Here is a 21,408-nt window from a genome sequence, read left to right as displayed (position 1 = left end):
TCCAAAGAACATACAGTATATGGGCTGCAAACACTAGTTTCCAAGAATTAGAGTGTCTTTTGAGACTGTGAAGAGACATGAAGTTCACTTTACCAGGTAAGTTGCCATTTCACTGAGGAAAAGTCACATGCTTCTTTGTTCTCATGTGGATGGTACCGGCAATTGAATGCTATTTTCAAAATACACTGGCATACACCCAATATGTGTAAAAATGCAAAATAATTGAATTATCACCCTTTTTAATATGCTTTCAGCATATTTATTTACATGGAATATACAGGTGGCAATAAACAATTTACACTTACTCCAAAATAGTGCCTTGTCACATACTGACAAGCAATCTCTTCAATCAGTAAGCTTACTAAGAACCTGTTTTATGCCTATCACTGCACAATTTATCTAAAACCTATGCATATAAAGAGGACTCAATACACTCTAATACACTCTGAGAAAACTTCGATTTTTGACAAGGAAATAAAATCTACAAAAATTAAACAATCAGAAAAAAAGGATATGACAGAAAGTAATGCCAAATAAAATTTGTTATGCAAAGAGAAGTACCAATGGAAAGAAAAGGGTCAGGTCACATGGGCCAGTGTTCTTAGGGAAGGTGTTTGAAGTGGGACAACACCAAAAACAACCATTCTGGTTATAGTTCAACAGTGCTACCCAATGAACAGTCATATCTGTAAACCAGAAAGAGTTTTATCGTTAATGAAAATGTTCTCTATCAGAGCATGCTCAAGAGGACTGGAATTCTACCCTACCCTCAGATGTGTAAGGCAAAAATGGAGAGGCGCATGTAGTGCTTTGGTTGGTACGGCACAAGATGTGGGAAATATGCAAACGTGGGTTCAGGAAGAAGCATAGTGAAAAGTGCTACGGGGCAGGGAATCTGCTCAACACAAAATTAAACCAGCATCAGGAAGTAGTGTGACCTCTTCTTTGAAAAAAATTATGCGTATGATATTCAATTCTAATTTTCCAAGAGACTGGGTTAAGAAATCAACTCTATGGTTTAAGTATGTTTTCTTTTAAAGGTTTATTAAGTTGTTTGATATAAAAGTTCTTGCAGAATTCAAAAGAAAATGGGCTCTTTGGCCATTTGGCCAGACTGGATTGTTGTACTCAATTAAGCACTCCCGCCTTGTAAGAGAATTACACATGCAAACCGTCTGCTATGCCACTTCGTGGTGCTCTGCACTAGTACACAGAGTATTCTTCTTTACCCAGTTGGCCATGTGGTTGTTTTAACCAACAGACTGAGGACTAACAGTGTACCCACTTCAACTTAAGGCTCTAAGAGGCCTGGCAAGTTTCTGTTCTCCACCAGAAAAGTATGCCTCAGGTAGTGGCTTTTCCTTCTTCAGAACGGGTCCCAGAATGAAGATGTGTGGAACAGACCTGAACTCCTACCTCAGCTTTGGAGTCCAGCCCAGCCCTGCTGGACCCAGCCAACAGTACCCAAACCACAGTCAACCTGCAGATTCATGAATGTGAAATAAATATTTGTGGTTCCAAGCCACGAAGATTTGGAGGCTGTTATGCAGTATTATTACAATAAAAAACCCAACACACCTTTAGAAATATCCTAATCCACAAATTACTTTGTGGATTTTTACCAGGAAGATCAAAGCCACATAGTACATGTTACCATCTATAGGCATAATTCTACCGAGGCCTGGAATACCAAAGCCCAGAGACAGAAGCAGCCAATTAACAAAAACAGCCAAGAAAGCATCCCTTCCTTCCAGTTGTCATTTACCTCACAACCAATGTGCATGGCTATGGAAGTTTAGCTACAAGGAGGCATCACTTGACACCAAGCGTGACTTATGTACATCTTGGTACATTCACCTACAGACTTTGATATTATTTATTGTTATGGTTGAACTGTGTCACACACACCCCCCCAAAAAAAGGCTGAAGTTGTATCCACTGTAACCCAGGATGTGACCTTACTTGGAAACAGGGTCACTGCAGATGTAATCAGTTAAAAGGAGGTCATACTGGAGTATGGTGGGCCTCTAATCCAACATGACTGGTGTCCTTATAAGAAGATGGCCATGTGAAGATCAAGACACACAGGAAGAACTCCACGTGAAGACAGAAGCACAGATTAGAGTTAGGCAGCTACAAGCCAAGGAATGCCAAGGACAGCCAGCAAATCACAAGAAGCCAAAAGCAAGAAAGGATTATTTTACAGGTTTCAGAGACATCGTGGCCCTGTCGACACCTTGATTTTAGACTCCACCCTCCAGAATTATAGACAATGAATTCCTATTGTTTTAGGCTACCCAGTTTTTGGTAATTGTCAGAGCAGCTCTAGGAAATATTCACTTATCTTAAATCTTATATACTATCACTGTTCCAAAAGGATACTACCTCAAAAATATTGTTACTTCCCCATTATGTCTATTCTGCCACTTTCTCATATAATTTAAAGGAAATGTGGGCATATGATTGAGAGCATCGGTAAATATCATTTTGAATATTAGAGCAGAAAGCTCACATAGTTAACATCTGTACCCAGGAGACAATTCAAGCACAGTTTATTGAGTAGATGGACTAAGAACTGACCTGATTATCAGGGAAAATTCTTAACATAAAATGAGTTTTGAAATCTTCTGAGAATGTAGCATCACCATTGTGGCATGCCACTCTTACCACACTTTAGCAATTTTAATCTAACAAACTCATACTGCTACATTTCTCACACACACTTATGCTGTCTCGTACCATTTTCTAATTAATGGCTCCTCATGCCCATATTCCTTTCAATCAGACTGTATGCTCTCAAAAGGAGTGTCTCATGTTCTACATGTATAAGCAAGTGTGCCTGTGCACGCATGCACGCACACACAGTGACATACATTACAACTTCTAGTTCAGGTTAGACATAGGATTTATGTTTAATAAGTTGACTTTTTATTTGTTATGGCTAAACACATAACAGAACCTGACTTCGGTTATAGAACAATAAGGTCTTAACCTTTTATTTATATTAGTGGTCTCCATTTTCTAAAGTTATATTCCACGTCAATAAAAGCATCCGAGCATAAAATCCTAATACGTATATTTTTCACATAAAATATGTCTTCTGCACTAATACATACATTATAAAACATATAACAAAATAGAAGTCATGAAAAGATGATACAGACATTCTAACAATTTCTTCCCATACCCTCAAGGGGCACATGAACCCCGCTGGAGAACCACTGGTCCAAGCTATGAGAGCAGATACATGAAAATATTTCCTAGGATTTGGTCCTTTCTAGGAAACACAAGACCTATGAGAATCTAAAATATTTACAAACTTTAAACACATTCTCTGGCAAACTCCTGAAACTCTCTTGATCAAACAAGCAATACTTTACCGTTGATGATAGTTATCCTTGCAACTAGGATTAGTCTGTATATTACTGGACCCTAATTGTAAATGCATTTGGTAACTGTGAGGTTCTTTGCAATTCAGTCCTTTAGTTTTTAGACTTTAGGAATGAAAATCTATCATCAAAATTTCAGGCAAATATCTGTAAGACTGAGAGAACCAAATGATACAACATTCTGATCTTGAAAATAAAAGAATGAGAAAGATGGGCAAAGAGGAAGATGGAACAGAAAACTCATAAACCATCTCCTAAGAATGTTATCAACACAACAACATGCAGTCTTCTTGTGTTCCATGTGCATGCATGTGGACAACCATGTGCTAGAAACCTGAAGGCACAGAGTAGTACAAAACACAACCCCTACCAGCTAACGGTAAGAAAAACTAAGTCATAAAGCAAGCCTATATTTAATTTGCAGTGCAAGATGCTACCAGAAAATGACTAGAGCTAATCAATGAATTTGGTAAAGTAGCAGGATAAAAAATTAATGCAAGAAATCTCTTGCATTCTTATACACTAATGATGAAAAATCTGAAAGAGAAATTAAGGAAACACTCCCATTTACCACTGCAACAAAAAGAATAAAATACCTAGGAATAAACCTACCTAAGGAGACAAAAGACCTGTATGCAGAAAACTATAAGACACTGATGAAAGAAATTAAAGATGATACAAACAGATGGAGACATATACCATGTTCTTGGATTGGAAGAATCAATATTGTGAAAATGACTATACTACCCAAAGCAAACTACAGATTCAATGCAACCCCTATCAAACTACCACTGGCATTTTTCACAGAACTAGAACAAAACATTTCACAATTTGTATGGAAACACAAAAGCCCCCGAATAGCCAAAGCAATCCTGAGAAAGAAAAATGGAGCTGGAGGAATCAGGCTCCCAGACTTCGGACTATGCTACAAAGCTACATTAATCAAGACAGTATGGTACTGGCACAAAAACAGAAATATAGATCAATGGAATAGGATAGAAAGCCCAGAGATAAACCCACATACATAATGGTCACCTTATCTTTGATAAAGGAGGCAAGAATATACAATGGAGAAAAGACACCCTCTTCAATAAGTGGTGCTGAGAAAACTGGACAGCTACATATAAAAGAATGAAATAAGAACACTTCCTAACACCATACACAAAAATAAACTCAAAATGGATTAAAGATCTAAATTTAAGGCAAGACCCTATAAAACTCTATAGGCAGAACACTCTATGACATAAATCACAGGAAGATCCTTTTTGACCCACCTCCTAGAGAAATGGAAATAAAAACAAAAATAAACAAATGAGACCTAATGAAACTTAAAAGCTTTTGCACAGCAAAGGAAACTATAAACAAGATGAAAAGACAACCCTCAGAATGGGAGAAAATATTTGCAAACGAAGTAACTGACAAAGGATTAATCTCCAAAATATACCAGCAGCTCATGCAGCTCAATATCAAAAAAACAAACAACCCAATCTAAAAATGGGCAGAAGACCTAAATAGACATTTCTCCAAAGAAGATATACAGATTGCCAACAAACACATGAAAGGATGCTCAACATCACTAATCATTATAGAAATGCAAATCAAAACCACAATGAGGTATCACCTCACACTGGTCAGAATGGCCATCATCAAAAAAACTACTAACAATAAATGCTGGAGAGGGTGTGGAGAAAAGGGAACCCTCTTGCACTGTTGGTGGGAATGTAAATTGATACAGCCACTGTGGAGAACAGTATGGAGGTTCCTTAAAAAAACTAAAAATAGAACGACTTCAGCAATCCCACTACCAGGCATATACCCTGAGAAAACCATAATTCAAAGAGTCGTGGGGCACAATGTTCATTGTAGCTCTATTTACAATAACCAGGACACGGAAGCAACCTAAGTGTCCACTGACAGATGAATGGATAAAGAAGATGTGGCACATATATACAATGGAATATTACTCAGCCATAAAAAGAGACAAAATTGAGTATTTGTAGTGAGGTGGATGGACTTAGAGACTGTCATACAGAGTGAAGTAAGTCAGAAAGCGAAAAACAAATACCGTATGCTAACACATATATATGGAATCTAAATAAAAAAAAAAGTGGTTCTGAATAACCTAGGGGCAGGACAGGAATAAAGATGCAGACGTAGAGAATGGACTTGAGGACACGGGGAGGGGGAAGGGTAAGCTGGGACGAAGTGAGAGAGTGGCATGGACATATATACACTACCAAATGTAAAATAGATAGCTAGTGGGAATCAGCTACATAGCACAGGGAGATCAGCTCGGTGCTTTGTGTCCACCTAGAGAGGTGGGATAGGGAGGGTAGGAGGGAGACGCAAGAGGGAGGAGATATGGGGATATATGTATATGTATAGCTGATTCACTTTGTTATAAAGCAGAAACTAACACACCATGGTAAAGCAATTATACTCCAATAAAGATGTAAAAAAAAATTTTCAGTACAAATAGTGAAGTGCCAAAATAAACTGAAATTAGGGGTAGAGCAGATGTCTTGGAAAGCGTTGATGGAATTAAGTATCAACCTGGTGCAGAATATTGGCTTCAAAAGGAAGAAATGTGTAAGGAAATTCAGATAGAGCGGGCAGCCAAAAGCCTGAAGGCAGGAATTACCCCATGTGCGTGAGGGGTACTGAGGACCCTTCTGACCCTACTAAAGTGCTGAGTTTATGCAGGTGATGAGTGGGAGATACGGCTGAGTGCCTGCAATGTGGACAGGATACAGCACCATTATCACCTAAGCAGCATTCTCTGGCTTAAATTTCCAAGAGAAAGCTACCACCGTGAAAATCTCATAAATCATTTCACTTACTCTACTTATTCTTGAGGAACTAGTCTTGGGGCTGATCTATACATAAAACAAGCAAGCAAGCTAAATGCAAGAAAATACCAAGCAGATGGCATGTGGGTGAAGATGTGGAGGAAGTGAAATATTAGAAGCTTTGAAAAGAGGAAGAGAGAGTAAAATATGTCAAAATGAATATGCATCTGATGAAGAAAAGTCAAGAATATAAGAATCCTATGATATATTAATTTTAATTATTTCTAACAATTATCATTGTAATATATATGGATAACAAATAAAATGTGAAAATAGAAATTGCCTATGATCCCAGCAATGGAGACAAAAGTCTCAATATTTTATCACTTTCCTGTCTTTTCTTCCATGAAGCTGCATTTTAAAATCAAATTAGGGTTTTTTGTACATACAGTTTGGTATACTATCAAAAAAGACTCCATTGTTGGATTTGTCTCCAATTTTTACAATATCAACCTTGCTAATAGCTAATACTTATATAGTTGCTTACTCTGTGACAGAATTCCAAGTGCTTTACATATATTAACTTATCTAATTCTCAATACAATGTGAGAGGTGGATACTATTATTATCTTCATTTCACAGATGAGAAAATCAAGGAGAAATTAACTTGCCTAAGTTCACCTAGCTGACAAACGGTGGAAAAGGACTTCAAGCCAGGCAACAGGCTCCAGCATCCCTGCTCTTAACCCATCTACCATACCACCTGCCTTCCAGAGACAATGTGCTCCCCACTGAAATTAAGCCTCATCTCTGATTTTTTTAGGATGTGCTCAGAACAGAATCACGGGTGCCAAGGGATTCTATGAGTTGAACTGCTCTCCATCAAAGGCATAATACCCCCATATAACCTCTTACCATCTGTGAAAAGGGAAAATGACCCAACTTCAACTTGCCAGAATTGTTACAGACTTTTACAATCTAATTATAGTCTGCATTTCTTTCATGCAATGAAGTTGAATATTTTTTCATGTTTTGGCCGTTTGTAGTCCTGTTTTGTGAATTTTCTATTCCTGCCGTATAGATTGTTTGTGTCCCCCATCCCCACCCCAAATTCATACTTTGAAAACCTAATGCTCTAGGTGATGGTATGAGGTAGGACCTTCAGGAGGTGATTAGATCATGAGGGATCTACCCTCATGGGATTAGCGCCCTCATGGGATTAGTACCCTCATAAAGGAGGCCCAGAGAGATCCCTAGCCCCTCCTACTAGATGAGGACACAATAAGAAGTCCATGGTCTACACCCAGAAAGAGGGTTCTCACTAGAACCTGACCATGCTGGCACCCTGATCTTGGACTTCCAGCCTCCAGAAATGTGAGCAGTAAATTTCTGCTGCTTATAAGCCACCCAGTCTATGGAATTTTGTTCTAGCAGCCCAAATGGACTAAAAGGATTCCTTCCTAGAATGCTTTTTAGAGTTAAAGTGTGTTAAATTGAAATCATTTTAGAAGATATCAGAGGGTTGCTAACTAGCTGTTTCAGTGGGAGCCTAGAGCCCGGCAAGTAATATACCTAGGGGGAATCACCAGCACCTAGGGCTGAGGGCTCAGCTGTAAATACCTGGGACCAGAAGGATTGAGCAAGCCCTCCCAACAGATTAATATCCTAAAATTGTGCTTTACAGCATACAGCAGGGGCTGTACCTATTGGACGGCTGGAATAGTCATTACTGCTACTCAAGACACACTCAATTCCTCACATCAACATGTCTGGGGAAACAAATTAGTAAATCTGATGTTTGCTTAGTGAGGTCACAATTACAGAAGGAAAATGAAAGATTTCAAGGGATCTCACACCTATGGAGCAGTCTTACAGATTTTGCCTATTCTACATGGCTAGTTTGGTTAGTGATCAGAATCATCCACTAGTCAGAGGATTCCACAGGAACAGGGCTCAACAAATGTTATTAAATTCTTACTGGCTAAATCCTCTGTTAATCAGTCAACAGCAGTTTACCTCATGTCAGGCACTTTGCAATAAAATCAAGCACAGGGCTTCCCTGGTGGCGCAGTGGTTGAGAGTCCGCCTGCCGATGCAGGGGAAACGGGTTCGTACCCGGTCCGGGAAGATCCCACATGCCGCGGAGCGGCTGGGCCCGTGAGCCATGGCCGCTGGGCCTGCGCGTCCGGAGCCTGTGCTCCGCAACGGGAGAGGCCACAACAGTGAGAGGCCCGCGTACCGCAAAAAAAAAAAAAAAAAATCAAGCACAGAGGACGCCCTCCGATTGCTTGGCTTGGAAAGAAAAATACTATATTCACATACTTAGGAGTCACTTCGTAGGATGGGCCGCTATCTCCAGATGGTTCATGTCATCCATCAGGGTTGGTGGTTAATACTTTCGATTTTTAAGAGTAACACCACACTCGGAGGGTTTCACTCCTTTATGTACGAACTACAGAAGCAAACCCAGAGGCAGAGGCAAAAAACACTCTCTTAGGTGAGGGCCATAATAAATATGAACTTTTTTTTTTTAATGAGTGCTAACACAATGTTTGGAGAGAATTAGTAAAGTAAGGCAGGGATGCTAAAGAAAATGATACAGACATATTCTACGGAGGATGGGGGGGAGCGGAGTAGAGGAGGGATGAATAGTTAAATAAAAGCTTCAACCTTGGGCTTTTTTTTTTTTTTGACCAATCATAGCATGTTATCCAAAATCATAATTAATTTTTACTAGAAAGGCAATTTTGCTATTTATGAGAAATGCCTGTTGCCAGTATGGAAGCCTACTTGGGATACTACATTACATGTGGAAGGCTCCATGAGTTTCTAGAATCTCAACCAAGAATGGCCCCTAGAGGGTAAGACAGGAATAAAGACGCAGACCTACTGGAGAACGGACTTGAGGATATGGGGAGGGGGAAGGGTGAGCTTTGACAGGGCGAGAGAGAGTCATGGACATATACACACTAACAAACGTAGTAAGGTAGATAGCTAGGGGGAAGCAGCCGCAAGGCACAGGGATATTAGCTCGGTGCTTTGTGACAGCCTGGAGGGGTGGGATAGGGAGAGCGGGAAGGAGGGAGACGCAAGAGGGAAGACATATGGGAACATATGTATATGTATAACTGATTCACTTTGTTATAAAGCAGAAACTAACACACCACTGTAAAGCAATTATACCCCAATAAAGATGTTTAAAAAAAAATAAAAAATAAAAAAAAAAAAGAATGGCCCCTAGAGATGACACCAGAACTGAGTGTGGCTTGCTAATGAAAGTAGGAGGACCGAGTGTTCCATGCAGAGGAAACAGCGTGGAGAAGAAAAATCATATGCAGCGCATGTGCAGGAAGTGACAGTTTTGTGTTACCAACATAGAGATTCTGAACTTGGGGTCCATAAACAAGGACATGTAGGCAAAATGGTGTGTTTCGTGTGTGATGAGACCATGAACTTTCATCAGATTTTTTTAAAGGGTCCGTGATTGGGGATGGGGAGGTAAGTTAAGAATAACTGTGAGCCACATGCATGACAGGGAGGGGCAGGGGACAAGAGATGAATTCCTCAGGGGCCAGGAGACCAGGCTAAGTAAGATTCATGGTGGACTCCTTCCTGCGCAGGATGGGAATCCTTTAGAAGGTTGAAAAGGGAAGTTTAGAAGGAAGACTGGCTGAAATGTAGGGGAAAGTAAAGTGCAGGCAACAGTCCAAAGCATCTGAGGAACCAAACAAGAACAGTGGGAATGGAGAGAAGGCAATTAGAGAAATGATGATGAAATCAAAGGGGCAGGCTGAATGTTCACATTTGCTTGTATGTGCACAAAATGTCACTGGAGGATTCTCAATTAACTGATAACTCTGGTTGCCAGTGGACAGTGGAAGCAGGTAACTAGTAACGAGGACGAGAGGGAATCCTTTCAATGTTTACCCATATGTACCTTTTGAATCACATGAAGGTATTGCCTACTACAAAAATAAAACTTTTTAAAAAAAGACTTGGAGGTTACCGGAATGATATGCCTCTATGTAAAAATTTGCCCACATCTCTCTCCAAATCCCCTCCTCAATGTCTCAAGTTGCACTTTTGAATTCAGATTATTTTTACCTCAAAAGCTCCTGGACTGCACCAATGACTATCCCTTGAGAAGGGCCAGTCTCTCTGTGGACCAGGGTGATAAATGCATGAAAATGAAGTTGACACCACACAGATGCGAATAACTATTTACGTGGTTAAATTCAACCAACTTAACAGGTAGTTGTCAAAATACCAGAATGAAGAAACTCTGATCAATTAACTCAGGGAGCTCAATCTTTTAAATTTTATGGTGAATAAAAGAGACTCAAGGAAGAATCTCTATGATTTATTAAAACAAAGATGAATCAAATAAATTACTGATGTGAAAGAGGTCAAATGTGCGGTACAGTGTGGTGAGTGTTAAACTAATTTAGGCCTTTGGCTAAAAATGACTTTTTTTTTTTTAATTAAATAGAATGAATCTCCTGGTCAATCCAGAACTGACTTAAACTGAATGGTTTTACCAATTTTAAATTAGTCAATAGTAGACATAAATTTAATAGTTAAAAACAATAAGTGGATCTTAGTTTTGCAAAACTATGTAACATTGTTTTCCATTTGGCTATACAAGCGTAAATATACTAAACTTGCAATACTTGTTCAAAGCACATTTAATGGAACCTATTAAACTTGTTAATCAAAACATACTGTATCCATAGATCAATTCTGCACGTTTCCATTTATTGGTTTTATGTTTTATATTTTTCCTTGTTCTACAAAAGATGTGAGTCAGCTTAATAAATTCAATAAAATGGGAAAATATACTTAGGTTAAAAAAATCAGAAGAAAAAAAAAAAACAAGGTAGAACAGAAATTCAAAACCAAAGGGAAAGTCAGAACATCAATAATACGCCATAGGTTTTTACAGGGTTATTAAAATTAAGTTGTAAATCTGACTCTGTGTTTCCTAGTTGCCAAATCAGAAAGGGAAATATAATCAACTATCTAATTCTATTTTTGCATGATGAAAAATGAACACTCCATAATTGTTTAGGGGAAGTAAAGCTTTTCTTTGGCATTTAGAGTTGAATGGAATTTCTTGCAAGAGTCTTCAAGCAGGAGCTGTAGAAGGAACTATTATCTTAATAACCACATCTCTTAAGTAAAATAACAGTAGGTTTCTTGTGACTGTCTTTATTAATAGAGCACAATTTGGGGGGAGGGGTACAAAGGATGCAAAACAAGGTAACCAAAGTATACAGTTTCTGAAGATCTGGCTAGACTCCTGGTGTAACACCTAGAATTGGAGGGGCATGGGTGGACATCATGGCCTTTGTTCAGCCAACTCTCTACAAACATTTCTTTCAATTAAGCTTCTGGTCAAATTTATGAGCAGACAATTCATTGTCTCTGGCATTCATTACCATTTTTAAAGGGAGATTAGTATACAACAATTATTCTTCATCCACTAGTTCCCTATATTTGAAATTCAAGGTTATACCAATTTTCTTTTCTATACTTTTTCTGCAACCATAACAATTTTGGTTCTAACATATGTGAATTGAGTGGATCTTACTAGATGTAAACAACAACAACAAAAATCATGGGCTGGGATAAAAACCGGTGGGATAAAAAAGGGACAGTAAGGGACATTTAGCGAGGAAGGGATAGGGGTTTGGTAATAAAACCTTAGGAAAGATATAGAAAAGTAAGATAGAGTAAATCTAGGTCTTAGGATTTCATTCCAGTGGTGCATGTGGAGTCAGGGTACCGGGGGGGCTCACTTGTCAGGACCCAGGTAGTGAGTCATTCAATTGCAAGGGCGCTACGCATTTGGATGCAGGACACACACAGAAAAATGCCTCTTCCATTCTGACATTAGGAACTGATTTCAAGGTCAAGAGTGCCAGCACAGTCAAGCGCTCAGCTTCTCTTTGTCAAATGAACAAATAAGTGTCTATTATCTGCAACAAAGTAAAGAGAGTTTACTGTAACCACAGGGGAGGGCTCTTTTGAGAAGTTTAAAGTGAGCAAGGAGGAACAATATAAATTAACTGCTCAATATCCTTGACTACAAATAGAAGATGTGTAAAATGTAATTATCTTTATTTCATGGGAGAATTTTTGCTCTGTTTGAATAAATCATAACATATTTTTCATAAGCTCCCTCCCACTGCTGGTTCCCCCAATCTCACTACCTTTTACATAAAAGTGTTATTTCCTCACCATCTAGGAAGAGCCCAAGTAGGCTGGAGAAGCAATAGTTATAAACTAGGGCTTACCATAGTTTTGTGAAAATAAGTCTTTTGGGTAATATGTAGTAAGGACGGTGAAGAGGTATTAAAATGACAAAAGAGAAAGAAAGAAAATCAGTGACTGGACCACTCCCAGATAATTCTGTTAAACAAGTGATTGAAAAAAGGTTAATACTGACTCAGAAAACTTACGTAACAGGAAAATAAAAACAAAACAGGAAATATTGTATCACAGTGCAAAAATAAAGCAAATGAAATGTGATGCAGTTATCCTTGATTATTTAAAGATAACATAAGATTTAAAAGCAGAGAGGCACCAAACCTTCCAAACCTGCAATGTCACAACCACCCTGGGTGTCAAACTTGAAAACTGATATGTTTATATACTGAGGAAAACCATGCAGTTGAAAATGTGTATCTATACCATGTATTTTGAATCATTTAGGAATCACAGACACTTCTAAATGCTTTATTTCCACTTTTACCTGTAATAAATACATTATAATTAGGTCAACCACAACAACTCAACTCTAAAATGAGTTAATATGTCACTTATTAACCAAATCATTGTTACCTCTGGAGTAACCTAGAATTTCCTTTAAACATGAATTGTACTTTTTGTGTTTTAGAGTTTAATTAAAATAAGTTTGATTACCAATTAGAAAAAAATTGCAAGCTTAGAAATGAAATTAACTTATATTAAGAGTTGGGGAGAATTACCTTATTTAATAACACATTAAAGAAGGATAACATATGGTCCTAAAAATGTCAAGATTCAACTTAAATGCTGGGATAACCGAATTTGACTATTTATACAAAGAAGTAATTTTTAAAATCCAGTTAAACTTCAACGGCCACAGGAAAACACATTTTAATCCTAAATTGTCTTTAGATGAAGCTTGAAACACAGTTCATTCAACAAATAACTAATGAGCGCCCACTATTCATCAGACTAGGGGATTACAGGACTGAACAAGACGAAGACACTGTCCTCCTGGAGCTTACACCGGTTCATCTTCCAAAGCTCTAAACCTTAATACGTTAATAAAATTGGCGCTTACAATGATCCACTTTCCAAGACTCTAAACCTATTGCTTAATACGAAATTTAAAAATGATAGCCTGTGAAGAGATAATCTTGCCAAAAGCTCTGATGTATGAACTTTACACTTGGGAGAGAAGAAAGAATTTATAACCAGTTTCTCAGAAATACAGACCTTATTAACATCTAGTTGGAAGCTAGGCTGCGCCCAAGGCTGCCTCTGCTGGCCGACTCCGTCCATCCTTCCAGCAGATTCTCAACTCCCTACACCTGTATCAAACTTGCCACGCTCTTCACGAAAGCCGAAGGCTCCCAAGTAGGCAGCACAAGAATTCCTCAGCCTCATCTATCTCTTGAATATTTGACTCCTAGAGGAGCCTTCTCTAACTGGCCCTAAAATGTTGACTCTAAGGGTTGGAGACATCAATTTTATATATCAGCCTGCCAACTCTGAAATACACAAAAATCCACAGCGACTTCTCCATGCCGCTGAAATAACGCTGTGCGTGGCTACATATTAAGAGAGAACAGGAAGAACGCATCTGTTCATCAAGCCGAAAAAATACGGTGACATATTTCCACCTGAGCTGCTGAAAATTCAACGGTATTTCTCCCTTCACCCCCCAATAATCCACACAGCAACACATCCTCCCCGTCCCTGCCCGAAGCGCGCACCCCACGGGGCCCAGGGTATGGGCGGGGAAGGGTCAAGCTCTCCTTCGCCACAGCTGGGCCTCCCGAGCTCAAGAAGAGGTTGTCAGGTTAACAGGGGGCTGCGCCCAGCGCCATTAGGACGCCTCCGAGCGCTGCACCGAGCTCCAGAGGGAGGCAAGTTTGGCGGGTCCTGGCCCCGGCCCCCCGCCCCTACCCAGCGGCAGCATCAGCAGCGGGCGGCTGCTAGGGCTAGTCCCCGCCTCACCTACTTACCTACAGGGCGGGGGCGCCGGCTCTTCGGGTCCGGGAAAAAGGGAGCCGGTGCACGCATTTCTGAGAGCGGTGGCCTCTGCCGCTCGGCGCCTGGGAGCGCATCCTCCAGGGTGGGTGGGAGGAGGGGTCGGGGGAGGACCTTGCGGTGACGCGGTGCTGGGGCAGGAGGGAGGAGCGCCCAAGCGCGCGCCCCCGGGGACCGGCGTCCGGTGCTACTGGACGTGGCCGCTGCGGGGACTCCTCAGGCCTTTCCCCAGGCGCGGTGCCTAGCCAACCCTGCAGATGCACCCGCGGTCAGGACATCGGCCACGACAGGCTGCCGGGCCTGGCCGGAGGCGGGGAGCAGCGGGTGGCGCGACGCGGTGCAGACGCCCACCTCTAGCTCCGCCCGGCCCGCGCCACGCTCTGCGCCCCTCCGCTGCGGCGGGGTCCGGGGAGCTCGGCGGCTCCGCTCGGCCGTTCGGGCTGCATCTGGGGCATCCTCCCTGCTCCGGCGACCTCCTAGCTGGCGGTCTGGGCCGCCGCGCCACCCCCTGGCGGCTGCAGCCTCCGCTGACCCGGCGCAGCCCCAGCCCGAGCCCGGCGGCTCCGCCCCGGAGAGGTGCGCGCTAGGCCTCCGCAGGCCTCAGCCCTTTGTGACGCCTCCCGGGAGCGAGCTCGTTGCGACTCCGGCGGTCGGACGCCCGGCGGCTAAGCCTCGGAGGGTCTTCTTACCTCTCCCCGGGCTGCATCTCCTACAGCTGGCTCGCTGTGGCCACCACTGTTCGTGGGAATACGGCCCTGAGAGCAGAGCTGGAGTTAAAGAGTGTCTCCCTGAGCTTTAAAGCCTTGAGTTTCCTTCCAGTTCGGGGACCACCGGTCACAATAAATTCATCCTTCTGTCCTTAACGGCGTTGTGTTTCTCAAAGGGGCCCACCATCTCTTCCCCTCTCCCGCTCCCATCCTAGGCACAGCATCCCGGATGCTGCCATTACAGCAATAGGGACGTAGCAATTGAGCCCTCCAGGACGACTCTTGGCAAAGACCCGAGAGAGCCTGGGTTGGGAAGATTTGCATCAGCTGCGGGGCAGTGCCTGTGAGCTTCCCATCCCCATCTGGGAGCTGTTCCTTCTACGGTCCCATGACCAGCACTGCAAGATGACTAGGAGGATTTGGCCGTGAGGTTTACCCGTCCGCACAGAAAAAAACTTCATGGTGGAGCCTGCAGCCGGTGCGATAACATTGGTGTGTCAGAGGCCAGACACACTGGCACACTAGATAGCGGCCTCCTCTGGCTTGTTGATGCTGCTTAAGCTGTAACAGCCTCTCGTGGAAGACTGAGCGAAGCATTTAACAGTGATGGCTTTGGGATTTCAGTTGCAAGTGGTCATGCTATATTATCTTGCAAAATATGGAATAATCGCCCATGATATACTGAGCATGTATAAAATTGGACCTCAGGTTTACATCTTTTTGGTTTGAATGTGAAGAACTGGGTATTTTACTCTTTTCTCTTTAGGCATTCATTATGTTATTTGCAAATGATTTCCAAGGGAAAATTAGGCTTCTAAGGTATAAAGAGCTGATTTCATTGAATCAGAAGAACATGGTTTGGGATCATCAGAGAAAGTGAGCTGCTCTCACACTTCTTTAATGATTTTGAAATCTAAGATGAATTTTTTAAAAACAGGCAAAGAAGAGACATGTTCAATAGCAGTACAAACTGTGATAAAATTGCTAAGACTTTCTGAGATGAGTTCTTTTAAGTAAAGTGGACATCCAGTGGGGAGCAGGGTAGGAGCTGCATTGTGTATGGATCAGGAAACACAGGGCACATGACTTGGTTACTTCCAGAGACTCTGATTTGATCTAGAGCCCCAGTTTATTTTCAAAAGTACCCATTATTATTCATCATATCTAGCCCCATATTCAGAACGAATTGACTATAGGAATCTATATGTATATTTGTGATGAATAAGTGACAAAACAAAGTCACTTAACGAGAATTTGGCAGTCGCTGAGTCTCACATTTGTAAAGAGTCTGCTTTAGTCTGTAGTTTCTGCATGAAATGTCCACTGAGTTGCGATTGTTTTTTTTTTTTTTTTTTTTTTGCGGTACGCGGGCCTCTCACTGTTGTGGCGTCTCCCGTTGCGGAGCACAGGCTCCGGACGCACAGGCTCAGCGGCCATGGCTCACGGGCCCAGCCGCTCCGCGGCATGTGGGATCTTCCCGGACAGGGGCACGAACCCGTGTCCCCTGCATCGGCAGGCGGCCTTTCAACCACTGAGCCACCAGGGAAGCCCGAGTTGCAATTCTTGACTGTTTCCATCCTTTCACCACCAAGCGTTCCCTTTTGTTTTTCTCTCTATGGACCCCAGATTTTGTCAAGAAAAAAATTAAGAAGTGATCTTTTTTTATTAGGCAAAGATATAACTATGTGTTTTAAAATTAGTAACCATCAATTATAAATGTTTTGTCAGCCTTTGAAAAACATTGCTTATAATTTAAGGATCCTCTTTACTGTCTTCATGAACTGCTCTAGGACTGCAGGCTGTATCATATGCTTATTATAACATTTTATTACAATGAAAGTCACGGTAGAATAAAGATTTCTGCTCTACAGTTTAAAGAGGAAGAAAATTCCCCCTTAATGATTGTTCATTTATTCTTTTTCATTAACTCAGCATTTATTGATTTGCCTAAGCCTTGTCTTTATAGAAAAATCCAAAGAACTAAAACCATTTCCTCATCCTCTAGATCTGTGCTGTCCAATACAGTACCCACTAGCCACATGTGGCCATTTAAATTGAAACTAAATTAAATTTAAAATGTAGTTTTTCATTTCACTAGCCACATTTCAAGTGCTAAAGAGCCACACGTGGCTAGAGACTACTCATTGGACAGCATGGAATAGAGCATTTCCGTTATTGCCAGAAATTCTTCTGGATAGCACTGCTCTAACTACAAGGTGAAATTTTAATTGGGAGAATAAGATATAGTATATAAAGTTATTGGGGAAATCTTAGTACACTACAGATCAAACCTCATTAGAATGTGTACTTCTTAAGAACAGGGTAATCTCTAAGAGTTCGGGCTCTGGCTTCAGACTGTGGCTCCATCACATGCTGACCTTGGGTAAATTACTTAACCTCTGTATCTGTAAAAGGGGGATGATAATAGTACCAAATTTCAGGGTGGATATAGGGATTAAATGAGATAATCTGTGAATGACGCTTAGGCTAAAGTCTAGAACGTGACCTTCAAGAAAAGTTAGGTATTTTTATAGCAATATACATTATTATAATAAAGGTTTTCTTTTTAAAAAATTGTATCCTTAGCACCCCTCACTGTACTTAGCTAATAGAAAGTGCTTGGTAAATGCTGAGTTGATGAAAAATTGTAATGCTACACTGATTTTATGGATATGAGGGCCTCTATTAAAAATGAAAACTGATCTTTCTACCTCTGTTGAAGGGTAGAGGCCATTTTAGGGGAATTTAGGCAGAATTGTCATCTCACTTTTTCTGGGGTAAAGAACCCTGTATGATGAGACTTTGGGGGTAGACAGAGAGAAGCAGAAAGGCCTTCAGCTCTTAAAGGAAGAAAAGAGGGTCACTTGCCCTCCTTTTTTTTGCTCCTCAGGGCAGGAATTGGATAGTGGGAGACAACTGGATCCCTGAGTTCAGGCATCAGGTGTTCACCCAAGGGACTTCCTGGAGGAGGTGGGTATGAGTTCCACATCTTTGGGAACATCACCAAACAACAGCAACGATTATTGCAAATGTGTTCTGTATTTTTCTTACATATCTATCCAAGAATAGTTTTGTAATGAAGTATGTATGTCTGCTTCTGACCACAGCACTCGTAACCTCTCATGAAACTGGAGTTCCAGAAACACTGGCAAATACTGCTGCAACACCTTGTCAAAATGAAAGCTCCCTGGTAAGTAATGAGCTCACAACTACAGAAAGAATTGAAACTTCTTTGGGAGTTTTCTTGGTAAAGATGTTGAAGAGGAGATTTTTGTACTGGTTGGTGAGTTTAATCTACCAGCACCAAGAAAGTTCATTCTCTAGTGGTTAAACCCATCCTGCTTTTCCTAGCACAAAGAGAAACACACCTCCTTGCACACACCTGACGTAGGCTAGTTGAGACACAGGAGTTCCATGGGAGGGAAACACTGATGACATCTTGGAGGTCTGTGGGGGAGCCATCTTGCACCTAAGGAGGCAGAATAGAGTTCACTATTTAATAGTGTTGAAGGCAGTAGCTCATTTTCACAGCTGGGGTCATTGGTCCAGAACATCTTAGATACCATCTTGAGTTTTGAGAAGAATGTAAATAGGTCCTTTTGTGGATAGGCCTAGGTTCAGTGCTTCTCTCGGCTTGTTATGAAGAAGAGGTAGAAATCTTGTTTAAAGAGGAGGTAGAAATCTCGTCTAAAGAGGAGGTAGAAATCTCCTTGTCATTTGAAAAGAGAAAGAGCCTGCCAGAGTGTATTGAGAAAGAAATACTGACATATGTAGGAATGGATCGCTGTCTGGGCGCCTGTTAGTAGGTAGAACGTATGGCTGCTTATTTAGAATAAGCCCCCCCCCCAAATTTGTCCCTTTCTTTTATTCACAGTTAATTAAAAAGCATCTACCCTTGGACAGTTTCTGCTGCCTTATTTCTGCTAAAAATAGTCTATTTAATAGCTTGAGAATTCTTTTTTTTTAAAATAATTTCTGAAAAACTTATTTAAATAATCTAGTGCTAAGATACTGTGCTAAGATATAATTTAAAATGTTGAAATGAATCCCTAAACTCAAAGTGATGTTAAGTGGTGATTGTTTACTGGACTTATTTGAGTGAAAGAAAATTACAGTGCAATAAGCTGAAAAGGGAGTTTTTCAAAGGAAATAGAGATTCACAGAAAGTTGCAAAAAATGTACAGGGAAGTCCCAGGTTTTCCCCCAGTTATCTCCCAAAGATAACATCTTGCATAACTACAGTAAATATCAAAACCAGAAAATGACATTGGTATGATCTTTAGAGCTCATTGAGATTTCACTAGTTTTACACATGTTCTTGCCTGTGTGTGTGTGATTTCTATGCAATTTTATCATCGGTATAGATTCTTCTACCACCACCACGATAAGCTACAGCGGCGGCCTTCAAACTTTTTGGCACCAGGGACCGGTTTCATGGAAGACAATTTTTCCACGGACCGGGTGGGAGTGGGGGAAGAGATGGTTCAGTGGTAATGTGAGCGATGGGGGACCATGGGGAGCAGCAGATGAAGCGCCACTGTCTGCAGCTCACCTCCTGCTGTGCGGCCCGGTTCCTAACGGGGGGGTTGGGGACCCCCGAGCTACAGGACTGCTGTATCACTCCTACAAAGGTACCACACCTACCCTTTTACAGTCACCTCCATCCTCCTCCCCACCCCATCTAATTCCTGTCAATCACTAATATGTTCTCATCTCTATCATTTCAAAAATTCTAGATAAATGGAATCATACAGTGTATAACCTTTTGGATTGGCTTTTTTTTTTTAATTCAGCATAATTCCCTTGGGATCTATCCAAGTTGTTATATGTATCAATAGTTTGTTCTTTTTTTTGAGAAATATTCCATGGTATGTGTGTACCACAGTTTACCCATTCACCCACTGAAGGATGTTTCCGTTGTTTCCAGTTTAGGCTATTATGAATAAAGCTACTATAAACATTCATGTGCAGATTTTATGTGAACATAAATTTTCATTTTTCTGGTATAAATGCCTAAGGGTACAATTGATGGGTGCATAATTAGTTTTATAAGAAACTGCCAAAGTATTTTCCAGAGTGGCTGTACGATTTTACATTCCTATCAGCAAAGTATGTGCGATAAATAACATGTTTTTAATGTATTAAATGAACTTATTAAATTGAAGTATAGTCAAACATTTCTTTTACTATCCACTACTCTACTGACTGTAATTGCTTGTTTACTTGAACCCCACCAGACTAAACTTCAAGATCAGGCATCCTGTGCCTAACATAGTGACTTGCATATAATAGACAGTCAATAAATATTTGTTCAGCAAATGAGCAAATTAATGAACAGAAGAAGAATAGCTGAGTCAGGTTGAAATCAAGTTGAAAAATTACATTGCCCATAAATTATAACGAGAACTGAATTTGAATTGGATGCCATGATTTTTCTTCCAATATATAACATTTTCAAGTCAGAAATTGGCAGTCCATAAGGTAAGTCATTTGTGGGTCAATTAATAAAAACTAAATGCCTATTATGTGGCACCAAGGTTATTTGTTGTAGTACTTTGTTAAGAGCAAAAAATTGAAAATAATCTAAATGACCAATGATATAAAACTACTTTAATAAAATATCTATACAATGGAATACCATGCAGTTATCAAAAATAATGAAAAAACTCTTTATGTAAAGAATGGACATGCTTCAAAAGAAATTAATTTAAAAAAAGGTCACAGAAGAGTATGTAGAGTATGCCCCTGGTCATGTAAAATTTTAAACAAGGAAATTAAAAGAGAAAAGATACATGCATAAAGATGTTAATTCTCCATAAATCAGTTTACAAAGTAGAGGGTGTGCCTGCACCACCTTATGCTAGAAAGTAATTGCTCAAAAATTTATAGGGACATGTCAAAAGAATACAGGAGCCAGCTTACAGGGACTCCTTCTGGCCATATTTGGAGCAATTTAAGTATTAATAATGACAGCAGTAGATTATAACACATTGACTAAAACCACAAAAATAAAAAAAGAATGAGTCCAAACTGATATTTTAAAATTAAATAAAGAATAAAAAGAGGGAGTACAGAAAGGAAAGTTCTTTACAGGTGAATAATAAAATTACACCGTTTTGTAGTCAACATAGTAGTAATTGATTCAGGCAAGCATCATCGGTGGATGCTAAAACCACTGGGTGAAATTTTGCGGGGGAACAGAAAATTCATACATTTTCAAAGTATTACTTCCATGGTGATATTTGCTTTTTGTTGTTGTTG

The 21,408-nt window shown here is 40.5% G+C and overlaps 1 protein-coding gene and 1 long non-coding RNA gene across 4 annotated transcripts in view; one reads left to right on the top strand and one right to left on the bottom strand.

Moving 5' to 3' along the window:
- NCOA7 (nuclear receptor coactivator 7) overlaps positions 1-14,686 on the bottom strand; it is a 144,166-nt gene extending 129,480 nt beyond the window's left edge. For 2 of the 3 annotated variants that reach the window (XM_029223478.1, XM_029223479.1), the window contains exon 1: positions 14,416-14,686. The gene's annotated coding sequence lies outside the window, so the exon portion shown is untranslated. The remainder of the gene's footprint in view (positions 1-14,415) is intronic. The other variant, XM_029223480.1, reaches the window with a different exon arrangement.
- Positions 14,687-18,052: 3,366 nt separating this feature from the next.
- On the top strand, positions 18,053-20,112 carry LOC114895857. Its single transcript, XR_003793661.1, has 3 exons — positions 18,053-18,117; positions 18,255-18,337; positions 19,512-20,112. It is a non-coding gene; the product is annotated as an uncharacterized LOC114895857 (long non-coding RNA).
- Positions 20,113-21,408: the final 1,296 nt, after the last annotated feature.

The sequence above is a fragment of the Monodon monoceros genome, unplaced genomic scaffold, assembly GCF_005190385.1.
Source record: "Monodon monoceros isolate NGI ecotype Baffin Bay Population unplaced genomic scaffold, NGI_Narwhal_1 Super_Scaffold_15, whole genome shotgun sequence".
In the NCBI taxonomy this organism is placed as follows: Eukaryota; Metazoa; Chordata; class Mammalia; order Artiodactyla; family Monodontidae; genus Monodon; species Monodon monoceros.
The sequence above is the reverse complement of the archived record's forward strand: the minus strand, read 5'-3'. Positions and strand labels throughout refer to the sequence as shown.